The 18,482-nt window shown below is 49.2% G+C and overlaps 1 protein-coding gene across 1 annotated transcript in view; it reads left to right on the forward strand.

Moving 5' to 3' along the window:
* The window catches only part of LOC143770144 (sulfotransferase 2B1-like), a 448,155-nt gene that overhangs the window by 102,092 nt on the left and 327,581 nt on the right, over positions 1 to 18,482 (forward strand). The gene's annotated exons all lie outside the window — the stretch shown is intronic.

Consider the following 18,482-nt stretch of genomic DNA (forward strand, 5'->3'; position numbering starts at 1 on the left):
TTCATTCCTCAACCAAGAATCTGCAAAAAAACCCTAGTCCATGCCCTCATCATCTCTCGCCTTGACTACTGCAACCTCCTGCTCTGTGGCCTCCCCTCGAACACTCTCGCACCCCTCCAATCTATTCTAAACTCTGCTGCCCGACTAATCCACCTGTCCCCCCGCTATTCCCCGGCCTCTCCCCTCTGTCAATCTCTTCACTGGCTCCCCATTGCCCAGAGACTCCAGTACAAAACCCTAACCATGACATACAAAGCCATCCACAACCTTTCTCCTCCATACATATGTGACCTCGTCTCCCGGTACTTACCTACACGCAACCTCCAATCCTCACAAGATCTCCTTCTCTACTCCCCTCTTATCTCCTCTTCCCTCAATCGTATACAAGATTTCTCTCGCGTATCACCCCTAGTCTGGAACCGTCTACCACAACACATCAGACTATCGCCTACCATCGAAATCTTCAAAAAGAACCTGAAGACCCACCTCTTCCGACAAGCCTACAACCTGCAGTAACCACCGATCGACCAAACTGCTGCATGACCAGCTCTATCCTCACCTACTGTATTCTCACCCATCCCTTGTAGATTGTGAGCCTTCGCGGGCAGGGTCCTCTCTCCTTCTGTACCAGTTATGACATGTATTGTTTAAGATTATTGTACTTGTTTTTATTATGTATACCCCTCCTCACATGTAAAGCGCCATGGAATAAATGGCGCTATAACAATAAATAATAATAAATAATAATAACACAAAATACCACCAGGGACAACTTCCTGTTTGGTGGAAAATGGTCACAGTTTTATTTTATTAATTTCCTCAATTAAAACACCACAATCACTTGACCAAAATTTCTTCCATAACAAATCCCAAAATACCTGTCAGTGTATCACAGTGAGCATATTATTGCAATGGGCCAAAATGTACTGCTAGCTGTGACAATAACCGAAACATGTGGAAAAACCAAAGTACAAAAAAAAGGGGGAGGGAGGGTGGGTGTTTTACTTCATGACAGAGATAGGAAAGAAGGGGGAAATTTTCCCACTCTAAAACCTGTATACCCCTTTGACCCTTCCTCTTTCTCCTATGACCAATTAACATTCCCCAAAACCCCATTTCAAAAGATATCATCATCACACCTTATTTTAATTGTTAACCCTTGCAGTCCCTGGCACCTTCATTAACTACTGTGGTGCCTGCAAGCCTTCTTTGATATAGAACTGTAAGGAGGAAGACCGGGCTGTGGGTACTTGTGCAATATTGGGTCCGGAACTGCCGAGACTGCGTCCAGTGTTGCAGGGGGGCGGAAATGAGAGCCAGGCAGGACCCATGACCTGGAGAGAAGGGGCATAGTCATACCTCCCAACCGTCCCGATTTCAGCGTGACAGTCCCGCTTTGGCACCGGGGTCCCGCTGTCCCGCTTCGGGCATTTAAAATCCCGAATTTGCGGCCGCCGGTGAAGCCCCGCCCACTTCCGGGACGTAGAGAGAGCCCGATTGCAAGTTTTGACTTCGCAGGTTGATTGTGTTGTGGGCGTGTCAGGGGAGTGGCAGTCTTCGTGAGCTGCAGCGCTGATTGGTTCATCAGGCTGCATGAAGGCGGCGCATTTAGGAGCGCGCTCTGCTCCTGAGACAGGCTTGCAATATGGAAGGAGCACAGCCACATTCAGGAGCGCGCATTTCTGGCGACGCGCAATTCCCGCATTTCTGCCGGCGCGCATTCAGGAGCGCGCATTTATGCCTTTCGGCGCGCATTTCGAATGTAAGGAAGCGCGCATTCAGGATCGCGGATCCCTATCCTGCCTGTAGTAATCTGTTGTTTATTCCCAGCGGATCCGTAATTCTGCCTGTAGTGAATTGTTGCGTTTATTCCCAGCGGATCCCTATCCTGCCTGTAGTAATCTGTTGTTTATTCCCAGCGGATCCGTAATTCTGCCTGTAGTGAATTGTTGCGTTTATTCCCAGCGGATCCCTATCCTGCCTGTAGTAATCTGTTGTTTATTCCCAGCGGATCCGTAATTCTGCCTGTACTACAGGCAGAATTACGGATCCGCTGGGAATAAACAACAGATTACTACAGGCAGGATAGGGATCCGCTGGGAATAAACGCAACAATTCACTACAGGCAGAATTACGGATCCGCTGGGAATAAACAACAGATTACTACAGGCAGGATAGGGATCCGCGATCCTGAATGCGCGCTTCCTTACATTCGAAATGCGCGCCGAAAGGCATAAATGCGCGCTCCTGAATGCGCGCCGGCAGAAATGCGGGAATTGCGTGTCGCCAGAAATGCGCGCTCCTGAATGTGGCTGTGCTCCTTCCATATTGCAAGCCTGTCTCAGGAGCAGAGCGCGCTCCTAAATGCGCCGCCTTCATGCAGCCTGATGAACCAATCAGCGCTGCAGCTCACGAAGACTGCCACTCCCCTGACACGCCCACAACACAATCAACCTGCGAAGTCAAAACTCGCAGCCCGATTAGTACCCGCTGTTCGTTCCGTTCCCTGGGACTGCGTTGTAGCCACGCCCCCTTGAGTTGCCTCACCGCCCGCCTCCGGCTTCCTCCTCAACTATAGACGTGGGCGGACTCTGAGGACAGAGCGGCAGCACCCGGACTGGTTTCTGGCACGGGGGCAGAGTTGTGAGACACTCCGTGTCTGTGTGACCGCGGGAGCAGCGAGCGGATCTCCAGACTGTAAGTGAATGTATGTGTCTCTCCCCCTCTCCATGCAGCGCTGCCCTGCTGCGGTTACAGCAGAGACTCTGACAGCATAGGAGGACTGACAAACTAAACTTTGTCTCCCCATGGTGCGCGCACCCCGCTCCCACTCTCCCCCTGGTACCCATCCATCGGATTCTCCACCAACCTGGTGCAGCACCCCTTACATTCTATGGGGGCTGCCACCTGCCTGCGTTACATTCTATGGGGGCTGCCACCTGCCTGCGTTACATTCTATGGGGGCTGCCACCTGCCTGCGTTACATTCTATGGGGGCTGCCACCTGCCTGCGTTACATTCTATGGGGGCTGTGCAGCATTATATTCTATGGGGCTGTGCTGTATTACATTCTATGGGGACTGAGCTGTAATGCTGGATACAGCAGTCAGCGGCGCAGCTGGATGACACCATTCAGCGCCGTGGGAGTGGAAGCTGCCGGCTGCTGCGAGGGAGCGCGGTGAAAGGTGTTTGTGTGTACTGATGGAGAAGGCAATGATGGGGGTGGGGTAACCATGTGTGGCCATTATACTGCACCCAGCATTGTGTGGGGCCATTATACTGTACCCAGCATTGTGTGGCCATTATACTATACCCAGCATCGTGTGGGGCCATTATACTGTACAAAGCATCATGTGGCGCCATTATACTGTATGGACCATCACGTGGGGCAAGTATACTGTACGCAGCATCATGTGGGGCCATTATACAGTATGGAGCATAATGTGGCCAATGGCCATTGTACAGTATGGAGCGTCGTGTGTGGCCATATTTTTTTGTTCATAATTATTGTTAACGAAACATTGTGATCAGAAGTGCTAAATGGGTGTGGTTGGGGCGTGGCTAGTTGTGAAATGGGTGTGGCCTATAATTTGCCGCGGCGCGCTGCGCACGCCGCTGACTTTGTCCCTCTTTCCCTTCCCCTAAAGTTGGGAGGTATGGGCATAGTAAGCAGGGGGAAGAGAAAGAGTGTAGCATGAGAAAAGCCAGAGAGTTCCCGCCGGAGGAAGGAGAAGGCAGGGGCCGACTGTGCTCTGTGAAGTAGGGTGAAGCGTGGAGCAGCAACCCAGGAGGAGTTCAGTGAGGGCTCCCGAGTACCAGTGAATGCGCAGAGAGACGGGCACTGAGCAAACTGTGCGGTGCAGGCAGTAGTGTAGCATCACCGGGCCCTGTCACATGAAGGGGCCCACTGTGAGCCAGGGCGGGGCCACTTCTGTGACGAGGCAGAACACAGCATTGGAGCAAAGCAGTATGTCTGCTCCCGTCTAACGGAGACTTTTCAAGCTGGCTAGCACACTGGCAGGCTGCAGAGTCTCCCTCCTGCAGTGAATGGTGCTGCATGTGTCTGACCTGATGATGAAGCTTTTCCTGGCTGCAGTTCTTCTTCACTCTGTGCAGTGTGCCTGCTGGGTCCTAGTGCCCACCTTGCATTTCACTGACACTTAGACGCTTCCTGGTCCTGCCTGCAAACTTCATCAGTAAGTGGGGATGGAACTTATTAGGTTTACTAAATTCAGGTATTTCACTGTGAGGTGAATATGAGACCATTGGGGTATTGTGGAGGCTGAAAGTGGGTGAAGGGGACAGGGTACTGGGGGGTGAATGTGGGACCATGGGGTATTGTGGGGAAGGGGAGACAGGTCACTGGGGGGGTGAATGTGAGGCCATGGAGGTATTGTGGGGGATGGGAGACACGGCACTGGGGGGGTGAATGTGATGCCATGGGGGTATTGTGGGGGGAGAGGACTCAGGGCACTGGGGGTGAATGTGAGGCCATGGGGGTATTGTGGAGGAGGGGAGACAGGGCACTGGGGGTGAATGTGAGGCCATGGGGGTAATCAATGTAAGTCTAAAGGAGCCTCGTTCTGGCCTGTTTCTCACTCTCATAGTCTTACATTGAGCGCTTATGACATAGCTTCTAACTTCTGGCCAGTCAGAAGCTGCACTCACAAGTTTGAGCCGCGGCACTGCAGCAGTGCCCCAAAATAGTGAATACGCCGGAGGATGAGTAAATGACCGGGGACTGGGACTTGGGCTTAAAGCACCATTCCAGCAGTGGAAAAAAACCCTGCGAGAGCGGTGCTTTAATAATTTAATAATAAGCAATTTATTACTATAAAGATGATAAAGTCTTGGAATACAAGTCTGCAGTCACTTTATGTGACTGCAGACTGCCAAATCATGACCAGGAGCTGTGGGTCCATCATACTGTGTATAAGGGAGCTGCGGGCCCATAATACTGTGTATAGGGGAGCTGCCGGCCAATCATACTGTGTATAAGGGAGCTGCGGGCCCATCATACTGTGTATAGGGGAGCTGCTGGCCAATCATACTGTGTATAAGGGAGCTGCCGGCCCATCATACTGTGTATAAGGGAGCTGCGGGCCCATCATACTGTGTATAAGGGAGCTGCAGGCCAATCATACTGTGCATAAGGGAGCTGCCGGCCAATCATACTGTGTATAAGGGAGCTGAGGGGCCATCATACTGTGTATAAGGGAGTGGATCTGTGGGCCTATCATACTGTGTATGAGGGTATGTGCACACGTTGTGGATCTTGCTGCGGATTCACAGCGGATTTGACGCTGCGGATTCGCAGCAGTTTTCCATGCATATTACAGTACCATGTAAACCTATGGAAAACAAAATCAACTTTGCACATGCTGTGGAAAATACCGCATGGAAACGTTGCAGATTATTTTCCGCAGCGTGTCAATTCTTTGTGCGGATTCCACAGCGTTTTAGACCTAATCCATTATAGGATTCTGCAGGTGTGAAAATGCAGCCAAACCAGCCCAAAATCAACAGTAAAACCGCGGCATGTCCGCATGTAAAACGCGGGTCATTTTAGGCTACTTTCACACTAGCGTCGGGAACAACCCGTCGCTGTGCGTCGGGCCGACGTTCCCGACGCTAGCGTGGTCTCCGCCGCACAACGGGGGCAGCGGATGCATTTTTCCCACGTATCCGCTGCCCCATTGTGAGGTGCGGGGAAGTGCAGGGAGGTGGGGGCGGAGTTCCGGCCGCGCATGCGCGGTCGGAAAAAGCGGACCGTCGGGAGCAAAAAACGTTACATGTAACGTTTTTTTTTCCCGACGGTCCGCTACCACACGCCCAAGCATCGCAAAACGGACGCAACGTTTTGCAATGCGTCGCAAATGCGTCGCTAATGTTAGTCTATGACGAAAAAACGTATCCAGCAAGAACTTTTGCTGGATGCGTATTTTTGGCAAAACGACGCATTTGCGACGTATTGCAGTTAACGCTAGTGTGAAAGTAGCCTTACCTGCAGATTCTGCTGAATCTGCACGGAAAAATCCGCAAACGAATCCGCAACGTGTGCACATACCCTAAGGAAGCTATGGGACCATCATTCTGTGTACAGGGGAACTGTGGGGGACATCATACTGTTCGTATGAGAGCTGCAGGCCCATTATACTCTGTATAAGGGAGCTGCAGGCCCATCATACTGTGTATAAGGAAGCTATGGGCCCATCATGCTGTGTACAGGGGAACTGTGGGAGATATCATACTGTTTTTACGGGAGCAGCAGGCCCATCATACTGTGTATAAGATAGCAGCGGGCCCATCATACTGTGTATAAGGGAGCTGCGGGCCCATCATACTGTGTATTAGGGAGCTGCTGGCCCATCATACTGTGTTTAAGGGAGCAGTGGACCCACCATACTGTGTATCCGGAACTGTGAAGGCATTAAATTGTGCATATGGGAGCTGTTGGCCCATTACACTGTATATAAGGGGGCTCTGGGGGCATTATACTTTCTATAGTGGAGCTCTGTCAGCATTATACTGTGTAAAGCGGAGCATTGGGCTCATACTCTCTATAGGGGAGCAATTGTAACATCATACAGTGTATGGGAGAGTTATGGGATCATCATACTGTGTATAGGGGAGCTGTGGGGGCCTTATACTGTGTATAGGGAAGCTTTGAGCTCCCCATACTGTGTATAATGGAGCAGTACATGGGGGAACTTGGGGGACATTATTAAATATTAAGTGGGCACTTAAGCATTATTGTTATAGGGGCACTCAGAGTATTGTGACCATTAAAGTTGCATATGCAGCGCCCCAGAGTTCTAGTCGTTGCAGTAATGTCGTTCTTCCACCAGGGGGAGCGATGTTACGTCTGAAGGCAATAAAGGAGATCTCTTCACCAGGTAATTACAATGCATGCAACATGTTCACACTCCAGACCAGAAGGGGAGCACTAAGCCTCTTTAAGGTGAACTCCCCAATATAACATCCTGATCTGGAGGGAAAAGGGGTTCAGAGTGCAGTTCCTGTCAGGAAGACAGAGGGAGAGGAGCTCTGCTGGCATGAGGTGCTGCAACTCCTGGGAAAAGACACTAAAAAGTGAGCATATTGCAGAGAGTGTGCAGGAAAGCAGAGCACAGGAGAGGAATATCAGAGGGAGATCAGCCAGGAACACGCTGCTCCTTTCTGAGGTGCAGTAATCCGGTAGCCAGCATACCGAGGGAGTAAGGATCTCTATGCTTTACTTCAGAGACTGGCAGGACAGTTAGTTCCACGTTGGCTGCCGACCATATACCCAGGAGGCACGGTGGCAACTTGTTGGGGCTGGGGCGTTTCTAGGGTCCCTGTAAAAAGCCTCAGGCCACCAGTCATATGGGTTTGTCCTATCCATACCATCTGGGGGACAGAGAGGAAGACATAACATCTAGAACATCTACAACAGTTGGGAGGACCTTACCGAGAAGCTCAGCAGGGAGGTACTACAACACACAGGCGCTAGAGGAAGGCTACTGATTTCCACCTGGATAAGTGAACTCTGGATTTGCCTTCAGACCGGCCGGACTTTTCCTACCCTGTGGTCTGGTACCCTGGACTGTGGACACTGAAGCCTTCAGTAAAGGTAAATAGACTGCAACCTTGTGTCCTCATTATTCCCGGCGCCTTGCAACATCCACCATCTACACTCTGGGAAGCCCTGTGGATACACTTCACCTGTGGGAATGTAAACCATCTAGCTGCCATAACATCACCCCAGCGGACCCCTAAGCAGCGTCGGTCACCCTGACCAAATACCACAGGTGGCGTCACGAACTACCCCTTTAAAGACTTTTCCCAAAACCATAAAAACTGTTTTCTTTATTGGACGTTCCTCAAAGGGTCACGTACCAGGTCGGGCCACCGTGACATTCCCCGAACTGAAGGACCCGGTGCCGAGTACCCCATTGCCCTTACATAGTTACATAGTTACATAGTTATTAAGGTTGAAGGAAGACTTTAAGTCCATCTAGTGGGGGCGTGCTCCGCTGCACACCTGCCGATAGCTGGATACACACCCCATGCTACTGCCCCTGATGCTTGTTCCTCAGTGCACCTGCGCCCAGAGGCGTAGCAAGGGTTTCAACTTAGGGGGCGAAACATCTGAGTGGGCCCCTAACTAGCTAACCCTGATTACAACTATGGTTGCGCACTCTAGTTGTGAAAATAGTGGAACCTCAGAATATGACCGCGCTGTTATTGAAAATAAATCTATATACGATAAATCTATATAGCGTGGGAGCGCTCCACATATGGGGTATTATTACTTTCTAGGGCAAAAATGTGGAGGGCACTAGCAAAGGGCATTAATATTTTCTAGTGGGGCAATTTTACTATAGAGAGCACAAAGGAGTCATTATTACTATGTAAGGGGCACAGTGGTGGCATTATTGCGTGGGGCGGTAAGAAGAGCCGTTATTTTACCACTCAGCAGGTGCAGTAATAGGGACACATACGGCAGAAGCGGGTCAGTATTGGGGTATTAGCAAGATGAGGAGTTGGTGCAGGTTGGGGAAACATGGGGACAGTGCAGGAAATGTGAGGAGTCAGGTGGGTCTTTGTTGTAATCTCTGCAGATGAGTCCTTGCTGGAGGAGTTGTCATGTCGGTCTGGGCCAGATGGAAAAGACAGGAAAGTGTATGACTCCACCAGAGAAAATGTCAGCTGTAAGGCTACTTTCACAGATCAGTTTTCTCGTTCAGGCACAACCCGGCAAATAAAAAAAAAACGGATCTGTCGCAAATAGTGAAAAACTGATGTGACGGATCCGTTTTTTCTTTTTAACACGGGGATACAGTGACTTCCTGTTCCGGGGAGGGGAGAGAGAGAGATTTTCCGGAATGGATAAATTAATGATTTGTGTGAAAAACTGGATCTGGTCGCCGGATTTGGTCATTTCACCTTACGTTTCATACGTTTTTTTGCCGGATCAGTCGCTGTGCGGTTTTACGCCGGACAGAAAAAACGTTCCTCTGGATGTTTTCTCCGGCCAACGGAAAACTAATTTTTGACAGATCCGGAAAAAAACAGATGAAACGTTAGGACATCAGGCGCAATCCGATGCTAATATAACTATGAGAAAAAAAGGATCCGGCGGAAAAAAACGGATCCGTTTTTTGAAAAAAAAAATCGACGGATTGTGCCTGATGCCAAAAAACTGATGTGTGAAAGTAGCCTAAGTCACCATCTATAACTCTGCTGTAATCTCTTATATGGTCTGCAGAACTGGTATCTACCACTATATGGTCACAATATGGCAGTAAAATCAATGTTCGTTTTCGTATATAGATTTATTTTCAATAACAGCGCGGTCATATTCTGAGGTTCCACTATTTTTACAATTAGAGTGCGCAACCATAGTTGTAATCAGGGTTAGCTAGTTAGGGGCCCACTCAGATGTTTCGCCCCCTAAGTTGAAACCCTTTCTACGCCTCTGGGCGCAGGTGCACTGAGGAACAAGCATCAGGGGCAGTAGCATGGGGTGTGTATCCAGCTATCGGCAGGTGCGCAGCGGAGCACACGCCGAGTAGAGACTTATGCAGAGATCCACACTTCTGCTCTGCAGTTTAATGGACTAGGGGCTCAACGGGCAAAACCAGTGACCTCCCGTGGACGCCAGAAGCAAAACCGCGTGTTGAGCGGGGAAACCTGAAGATGCAGTGTTGGCCTCTGCCGGCATTTTATCATCCATTGGACCGCAAGCAACTAAAGGACAGCGGAGTCACGATAAGTTAAATTTGATAGCAAGACTGTTGTGTCATATCACAATTACACTGTTTTCATCTGCTTTCCCCCTCCCTGTTATCTCCCTGCTAGGTGTTTATTACTGTAAATAAAACCGCACTCTTGTTAACCCTTGCTCTGTATCCTTGTGTCACTGCATCCATTTAACCTGCTTACATTTGGCATAGTCGGCATGATACAGACTAGCAACGCAAAAGCAGCAGATTAATCTATCATGAGTGCCCCGAGGTCTAGCTTGCCGCTGGGGGCCATGTTCAGCAATCTCCCAAAATTTACTGGGAGTAATCTAATGCTGTGGGACTGGACCAAGCTGATTAAAATCATGTTGAGGATGCACCCCATGACCCCTGCTATGCAAGCAGAGATTGCAGTGATGGCCCTGGACGGTGAGCATTGGTGTTCTCTGATGTTTTGCCCTCCCATGAACAGGATACTCTGGACAAGGTGATGCAGATTCTGGAAGAGATGCATCGGGAAGCCACCAATGTTGAGGAATTATGGATGCACCGCGTCCAGAGGGAGGTGTAATCTTTGACTCAGTAAATTAATGGGCTGCAGGAGGTGAACGAGTATATTGTTAAATGGGATGATGTGGGGACTATAAGGGAGCCCCTAATGTGATTCTGAGGGATCAGTTTGTGGCGGGCCTAAAGGATGCACTGCTTAAACAAGCTTTGCGAGAGCGCCTGCATACTAAACCGCTTATTACCTTCCTAGAAATTGGGGCAGAAGCATGCGTGAGAGAGCAAGAACAGGGGATGGCGGCCTTGGCAGGGATGGTCTGGAGCAATGAGGTACCCACCCCACCTGCAGCTGAACCAGAGTGGGCCTGAGACATCCGAAAGAAAATACAGGAAATGTGAGAAGAGTAGTCCAGCCTTAGAAGAGTGCCTGCTTTAACCCAAGACACATAAAACACATCAAGAGAAAGGAGCTAGTCCGAGTCCTGCTTATTTGACAAGCCTCGTCAGGGGGCAATACAGCCCCATGCTGAGTGGAATCTGACTTGTTTCAAGTGTGGAAACATCGGACACCACACCCAAGGGTGTGCGAGACAGACAGTCTATACCCCGGCAGCCGTTAAGCTAGTGGGCTCTGTGGCAGGAGGACGCCACCCAGAGCCTGAAAGACCAAGGAAGAAAGACAGGAGGCCCAAAGGTTTAATCTCTATGAGCCTTAAGGTACCTTCACACGAAGCGACGCTGCAGCGATAGCGACAACGATGCCGATCGCTGCAGCGTCGCTGTTTGGTCGCTGGAGAGCTGTCACACAGACCGCTCTCCAGCGACCAACGATGCCGAGGTCCCCGGGTAACCAGGGTAAACATCGGGTTGCTAAGCGCAGGGCCGCGCTTAGTAACCCGATGTTTACCCTGGTTACCAGCGTAAAATGTAAAAAAAACAAACAGTACGTACTTACATGCGTCCCCCGGCGTCCGCTTCCTGCACTGACTGAGCGCCGGCAGTAGCAGGGCACAGCGGTGACGTCACCGCTGTGCTGTGCTTTCACTTTCACTTTGCGGCGCTCAGTCAGTGTGGGAAGCGGACGGCGGGGGACGCATGTAAGTATGTACTGTTTGTTTTTTTACATTTTACGCTGGTAACCAGGGTAAACATCGGGTTACTAAGCGCGGCCCTGCGCTTAGTAACCCGATGTTTACCCTGGTTACCATTGTAAAATATCGCTGGTATCGTTGCTTTTGCTGTCAAACACAACGATACACGGCAATCGGACGACCAAATAAAGTTCTGAACTTTATTCAGCGACCAGCGACATCACAGCAGGATCCTGATCGCTGCTGCCTGTCACACTAAACGATATCGCTAGCCAGGACGCTGCAACGTCACGGATCGCTAGCGATATCGTTACAAAGTCGTTTCGTGTGAAGGTACCTTAACTGTCTGGGCTGAAGTGAATGGGTGAGCCATTCATTGTTTAATTCATACTTGATCGCAAGTGACCACCCTGCCAGAAGCTTACTTTAGACATCATTTTCCAGAAGTGTCACGGCCGGAGTGGGGCCAAGTAATGAGACTGATGGCAGCCAACCAACTGCCCATCCCGGTCACAGGGGTGGTCTGGATGGAGATTAAAGTGTGCAGAAAGGATATAGGCCAAAAAGGGGTCATGTTGGTCACCAGAGATGTCAGCAGAGTGCCTGTTGTGACACGCGGGATGAATGTACTGAAAGAAGTTGGATCTCTCCTGAATAGTGAACTGCAAGAGGCCTTTTTAGACCGTTGGATCCCATGAACTTCCCAGAGAAAGGTATTTCAGCAACTGATATGGGCTGCCCTGGCCCAGGAAACGTCAAGCGAGAGGAAAGTTCTAGACCAGGTGATGGTTCCCGCTGCGGCTAAACTCATTCTACCGCCTGGTAAGACTGTGCTCACATTGCCAGTACGAGCCTCTACGCCCCTCGAGGGAGTGAAAGTGCAGATAGAGCCGACATCGGTGGATCAGGTACCCCCAGGACTCCTTGTAGCTCAGACCTTAACCACAGTCCATGACGGCAATGTGGTGGTGTGATTTGTCAACCTGGGAGAAGATAACCTCACCATAACACCTAAGAGTGAAGTGGCTCAGGTCCTGGAGATGCCAGAAGAGTTGGTGCAACCTGAGGCAGTGCAGTTGGCAGTAATGCAAGGAGATCAATGGACCCTAGTCATTACAATGATACCGGAGCACCCACCTGGAAGCCTGAAGGAGGGTGTTAGGTGTCGAGTTCCCGCCGCTGCACAGGGGGAATCTCAAACCGCCTTCTCTGCAGTCTCCCATTCTCCATCCGCAGTGGAGTCTGCTCAGTGGAGCAGCGTCAGCGTCTGGTTCAGGCTGATACTCTGCGCTTGGTTACTGCTGCTCTTCCAGGCTCAGCCATTGTAGCCAGCACTGGTCTGCAGCGAACAGATGTCTCTGGGACTAAGTCCTGCTTTTTCCCTTCTGAGCATGCCCAAGGGAGGATCTCTCTTTGGAGGTTGGGGGTCACAAGCTCAGGTCCTATAGCAGCTCCCATTGGTCCTCTAGGAAGGTCCTGAAGTTGCTGCAGCTATAAAAGGTTCACATGGCCACACGGCCATGCGCTAGTATCATTTGTATTTTGTTGCTTGTCGCCAGTCATACTCTGACACTCAAGCTACACGTGGAGCGTCTCCATTAGCCATGGGAATTCTTATAGGCAGGCAGCTAGCATCAGTGGGGGCAGTTAGTCGCTTGGCTTAGCATCTGGTTCTTTCATGTGTGCGGTTAGCACAGAAGAGTTCCAGAGCAGGCACAACCCTAGTTGGGGTCTTTAGTCCCACTTATTATTCCACGACCCTGTGAAGCAACAGGGGTTGTGCTATACTGACGGAGTAAAAGAACTCGCATCTAATTTGACATTATACCACCATATAGAGTATTTATCACAGAAATATCAAATATAAGTGCCAAAAACCTAACTAAATCACCGACATAAAGCACTATCTTAACCAATAAATCAAACTACACAATAACACACGACCTAAAACTGTCCTTTGTTTGGCTGTGAAAAGATACAGGGTGCACACAAACCCAGACATGCAAGCTATCTGTGCCCTACCTTGCCGCAGAGGTTGGCACTTTAAAACCTGCGCAATGGTGCCCCCGCTCAACGTAGGCTATCCCTAACTCACCCTAATAGGCCCTCACATGCTGAAAAAAACAACAAGACAAACAGCAGGCCATTCACTTCAGACAAACAGATACATAGAATCGTTACAATAAATAATGTGCTAAATATTGCACATAAACCCTTTTGCACGTGTTACCCACGAGACGGCGCTCCAACTGCTGGCATTAACACAGGGTTTGTCCATGGTCAGCGAATTTGCCATCCACTTCCAGACTTTGGCATCAGAGCTGGAGTGGCCGGATAAAGTCCTTATTCCTGTGTACTGGAAGGGACTGGCTGACCATGTAAAGGATGTCTTGGCCACCAGGCAGATTCCCGCCACACTGGAGGACCTCATAACTATATCTACCTGCATCGACCTCCGTTTTAACGACCCAGTGTAGGCAGAGGTTCCGGTTGGCTCCTACCTTTGCTAGTCCTCTGGAATCTCCCATTCAGGCGTCCGACTCCCATGAGGCCATGAAGGTTTCTCGAGTGGGACCTAAGTCCCGGGCCGCTCAAGTACTCGTGGTCTGTAATAACTGCCAGCAGATGGGACAATGTGCCAATAAATGTCCTCAGCGGTCGAGAAACGATCGCGTCTAGTAACCAGGAGGAGGTTCACTAGACACAGCGGTACTTTCCTCCAAGCTGTCCTTTAAGGGGACAATCACTTTAGGCTCTTCCACTCTTACAGTTGAGCTTTGTGTGGACTCTGGGGCGGAGGGGAATGTTATGTCCTCTGCCTTCGCTCAAAGCCACACTATACCCCTGGTGATGCTTGCCAAGCCATTGACTGTTCGAGTGGTAAATGGGTCAACACTGCCCACACAAATTACACATCAGACCATCCCTTTCATGTTATCAATGTATCCTTCCCATTAGATTATCTCCCTGCTTGTCATTCCCGAGGAAATAGATGAGATTCTACTAGGGAAACCCTGGTTACAGTTATTATTATTATTATTATTATTATTATTATTATTTATTGTTATAGCGCCATTTATTCCATGGCGCTTTACAAGTGAGGAGGGGTATACATAATAAAAACAAGTACAATAATCTTGAACAATACAAGTCATAACTGGTACAGGAGGAGTGAGGACCCTGCCTGCGAGGGCTCACAATCTACAAGGGATGGGTGAGAATACAGTAGGTGAGGATAGAGCTGATCGTGCAGCGGTTGGTTGATCGGTGGTTACTGCAGGTTGTAGGCTTGTCGGAAGAGGTGGGTCTTCAGATTCTTTTTGAAGGTTTCGATGGTGGGCGAGAGTCTGATGTGTTGTGGTAGAGGGTTCCAGAGTAGGGGTGATACGCGAGAGAAATCTTGTATACGATTGTGGGAAGAGGAGATAAGAGGGGAGTAGAGAAGGAGATCTTGTGAGGATCGGAGGTTGCGTGTAGGAAAGTACCGGGAGATGAGGTCACAGATGTAAGGAGGAGACAGGTTGTGGATGGCTTTGTACGTCATGGTTAGGGTTTTGTACTGGAGTCTCTGGGCAATGGGGAGCCAGTGAAGGGATTGACAGAGGGGAGAGGCCGGAGAATAGCGGGGGGACAGGTGGATTAGTCGGGCAGCAGAGTTTAGAATAGATTGGAGGGGTGCGAGAGTGTTTGAGGGGAGGCCACAGAGCAGGAGGTTGCAGTAGTCAAGACGAGAGATGATGAGGGCATGGACTAGGGTTTTTGCAGATTCTTGGTTGAGGAATGAACGGATTCGTGCAATATTTTTGAGTTGAAGTCGGCAGGAAGTGGAAAGGGCTTGGATGTGTGGTTTGAAGGAGAGATCAGCGTCAAGGATAACCCCGAGGCAGCGAGCTTGTGGGACTGGGGAGAGTGGGCAGCCATTTACTGTAATGGATAGGTTCGTTGGGGGGGTCACGTGAGATGGGGGAAAGATGATGAATTCTGTTTTGTCCATGTTAAGTTTCAGAAATATAGAGTGGTCATCAGGGAGAATTTTGGGTTGGAGTGAATCTTGTAAGGGCAGATGTATGAGGTAGTGCATTCAGGTTGCCACTACAGAGGTATCCGCAGATCTTACTTCTCTCCCCAAGTGCTATTGGTCCTATGCGGATGTGTTCTCCAAGAGGGCTGCGGAGACCCTTCCGCCTCCCCGTCCCTATGACTGTCCTATTGACCTCATTCCTGGAGCAGAGCCTCCCCAGGGTCGGGTCTTTCCTCTCTCCCTTCCGGAGACGGAGGCTATGACTCAATATATTCAGGAGAATTTGGCTAGAGGGTTCATTAGGAAGTCAGTGTCACCTGCAGGGGCGGGGTTCTTTGTCGCGCAGAAGAAGGGAGAACTTCGTCCATGCATAGATTACAGGGGTCTTAACACCATCACCGTTAAGAATAAGTACCCTTTGCCCCTGATATCTGAGCTCTTCGATAGGCTACGAGGAGCAAGGGTATTCACCAAATTAGATCTGCGGGGTGCTTACAACCTGATTCGCATCCGTCAGGGGGACGAATGGAAGATGGCATTTAACATCAGGGATGGGCACTATGAATACCAGGGATGGGCACTATGAATATCTGGTGATGCCCTTCGTCCTCTGTAATGCCCCAGCCATTTTCCAAGACTTTGTAAATGATATCTTCTGGGATATGCTCTCCACCTCGGTCATAGTCTATATGGATGATATACTCATCTACTCTCCAGATATTGACTCTCACCGAAGAGATGTTTGCAAAGTCTTCGACCTCTTACGGGCAAATTTCTTCTACGTTAAGTTGGAGAAATGTGTGTTTGAGCAGGAGTCCTTGCCTTTCCTTGATTATATCATCTCTGCCCAGGGGTTGGCTATGGATCCTGCCAAACTACAGGTTGTGATGGACTGGCAAGAACCCCACTCTCTCAAAGCAGTGCAGCGCTTTATGGGGTTCATTAACTACTATCGCCAGTTCATTCCGCATTTCTCAACTTTAGTAGCTCCCTTGGTAACCCTCACCAAGAAGGGAGCAAATCCCAAATTGTGGTTGGAGGAGGTCTCCAAGGCCTTCCTCTCAATTAAATCTCATTTTGCTAGCGTTCCAATTCTACATCTCCCCGATATAATGGAGGCAGATGCCTCATCCGTTGGTGCTGGAGCAGTCCTCTTCCAAAAGGATGCTCAAGGTCGGAAGCATCCTTGCTTCTTCTTTTCCAAGACCTTCACACCAGTGGAGAGGAATTATTCCATCTGGGACAGGGAGTTGCTTGCCATGAAATTGGCTTTCTTTGAGTGGAGACATCTTCTGGAGGGGGCTCGCTTTCCCTTCCAAGTTTTTACTGACCACAAAAATCTGGTATACAGGTCCTTCTCAAAAAATTAGCATATAGTGTTAAATTTCATTATTTACCATAATGTAATGATTACAATTAAACTTTCATATATTATAGATTCATTATCCACCAACTGAAATTTGTCAGGTCTTTTATTGTTTTAATACTGATGATTTTGGCATACAACTCCTGATAACCCAAAAAACCTGTCTCAATAAATTAGCATATCAAGAAAAGGTTCTCTAAACGACCTATTACCCTAATCTTCTGAATCAACTAATTAACTCTAAACACATGCAAAAGATACCTGAGGCTTTTAAAAACTCCCTGCCTGGTTCAATACTCAAAACCCCCATCATGGGTAAGACTAGCGACCTGACAGATGTCAAGGAGGCCATCATTGACACCCTCAAGCAAGAGGGTAAGACCCAGAAAGAAATTTCTCAACAAATAGGCTGTTCCCAGAGTGCTGTATCAAGGCACCTCAATGGTAAGTCTGTTGGAAGGAAACAATGTGGCAGAAAACGCTGTACAATGAGAAGAGGTGACCGGACCCTGAGGAAGATTGTGGAGAAGGACCGATTCCAGACCTTGGGGAACCTGAGGAAGCAGTGGACTGAGTTTGGTGTGCAGGAAATGGGCTACAGGTGCCGCATTCCCCAGGTAAAGCCACTTTTGAACCATAAACAGCGGCAGAAGCGCCTGACCTGGGCTACAGAGAAGCAGCACTGGACTGTTGCTAAGTGGTCCCAAGTACTTTTTTCTGATGAAAGCAAATTTTGCATGTCATTCGGAAATCAAGGTGCCAGAGTCTGGAGGAAGACTGGGGAGAAGGAAATGCCAAAATGCCTGAAGTCCAGTGTCAAGTACCCACAGTCAGTGATGGTGTGGGGTGCTATGTCAGCTGCTGGTGTTGGTCCACTGTGTTTCATCAAGGGCAGGGTCAATGCAGCTAGCTATCAGGAGATTTTGGAGCACTTCATGCTTCCATCGGCTGAAATGCTTTATGGAGATGAAGATTTCATTTTTCAGCACGACCTGGCACCTGCTCACAGTGCCAAAACCACTGGTAAATGGTTTACTGACCATGGTATTACTGTGCTCAATTGGCCTGCCAACTCTCCTGACCTGAACCCCATAGAGAATCTGTGGGATATTGTGAAGAGAAACTTGAGAGACGCAAGACCCAACACTCTGGATGAGCTTAAGGCCGCTATTGAAGCATCCTGGGCCTCCATAACATCTCAGCAGTGTCACAGGCTGATTGCCTCCATGCCACGCCGCATTGAAGCAGTCATTTCTGCCAAAGGATTCCCGACCAAGTATTGAGTGCATAAATGAACATTATTATTTGATGGTTTTTTTGTTTGTTATTAAAAAACACTTTTATTTGATTGGACGGGTGAAATATGCTAATTTATTGAGACAGGTTTTTTGGGTTATCAGGAGTTGTATGCCAAAATCATCAGTATTAAAACAATAAAAGACCTGACAAATTTCAGTTGGTGGATAATGAATCTATAATATATGAAAGTTTAATTGTAATCATTACATTATGGTAAATAATGAAATTTAACACTATATGCTAATTTTTTGAGAAGGACCTGTACTTACAGACAGCCCAGCAGCTAAATTCTCGCAAGGCCAGATGGTCCCTGTTCTTCTCCCAGTTGAAATTCACTCTCCATTTTCTCTCCGGGGAGAAGAACATTCGTGCCGACGCTCTCTCTCACTCCATTGTGTCATCTGTGGAGGAGGAAGAGGAGCCTTGGATTATTGTCCCCACCGAGAGCCTGAGAACTGTGGCCCCGGTCTT

Source organism: Ranitomeya variabilis, chromosome 4 (assembly GCF_051348905.1).
Source record: "Ranitomeya variabilis isolate aRanVar5 chromosome 4, aRanVar5.hap1, whole genome shotgun sequence".
NCBI lineage: Eukaryota > Metazoa > Chordata > Amphibia > Anura > Dendrobatidae > Ranitomeya > Ranitomeya variabilis.